Raw genomic sequence first — 1143 nt, forward strand, 5'->3', positions numbered from 1 at the left:
CGCTATCGGTTTCATTTTCGAGTAGATTCGCAACCTTATCAGACTTACAACACAAAACAAAAATAAAAAATTAGGAAAGGATACAGACTCTTCTACAAAAAAAAAAAAAATGAGGAAAAGTATTTGAATTCAGAGGATCAAGAAGCCTTCAGTGTTGAACATACAAGCTGCAATAGGAAAGACAATTTTACAAGTGTGAAAATAGACATTCATCTCAGAAATAATCCCCCAAAATTCACTGTTCCAGTTAGTGGAAATACTATGGAATCTCCTCTTAATGAAAACATCTCAATTCAACTTTTTTTAAAGATGAGAAAGTGAGAGACACTGATAGGGAACCAGAATAAGGTGAAATTACAGACTCTCCAACCGAGGGTAGTTATGATGAAGGCATTACAGTGAAGGCAATGTAACTGCAAAAGATACTGAGGAGGAAGATGAGGAAAAAGTGTGGCCCTCATACATCAGAGTAACTGTCATTAGATCACTCATGTTACAGACAGGATCACTCTTCATCACTACTGCTGTAAAACCTGCTACAAATGGAAGGGAAAATGATATGGAGCATACTCTTTGAATCCCTGAAAATGGTGTAAGTTTCATGCAGAAATTTATTTTGACCAGGACTTACAAAGTTATGTCCTTTTGCATCAGGCCGTCAAAATGGAACAATTGTTAATGAAAAACGGATTGTTCAGCTAAAAACTAAATGTGACCCTTATTAACTTGAGTATGGAGATAAAGTGAAACTTGGAGAGATTGGAGAGACACGAACAATCGCCAGGAGCTCTGCACGCAGCTGGGAGAACTCAGTAACGTACTCAGCTGCGGGAGAAATGGAGATAATAAACGTTTGATGTAGAAGTACTCACAGAGAACCATGATCCTTAGTCAATATCAGATTATTGTCAGACCTACTCTAATGATGTTAGTCTTCCAAATAAGGTGAGTGCCTCAACTGTCAGATCAGCAAGATCATGATATTGAAACTCCTTATCTTCTCACATTCACCCTGGCACTGATAGCTGTGTTGGATGTGAACCACGGTAGGTTAGAGCTCACCTTTTCCTTGAAAAGAAAGATGAATCATTTGTTCGTCCAACATTAACTAAGAAGGAAAAGAGTTGGATAGGAGAAAATGAT

General features: G+C 37.8%; 1 pseudogene; it reads left to right on the top strand.

Annotated features, from left to right (window-relative positions):
- The first annotated feature begins 74 nt into the window (after positions 1-74).
- LOC116465966 (angiogenic factor with G patch and FHA domains 1-like) lies at positions 75-1123 on the top strand (annotated as a pseudogene).
- Positions 1124-1143: the final 20 nt, after the last annotated feature.

Source organism: Hylobates moloch, unplaced genomic scaffold (assembly GCF_009828535.3).
Source record: "Hylobates moloch isolate HMO894 unplaced genomic scaffold, HMol_V3 SCAFFOLD_16781, whole genome shotgun sequence".
NCBI classification, from domain to species: Eukaryota; Metazoa; Chordata; class Mammalia; order Primates; family Hylobatidae; genus Hylobates; species Hylobates moloch.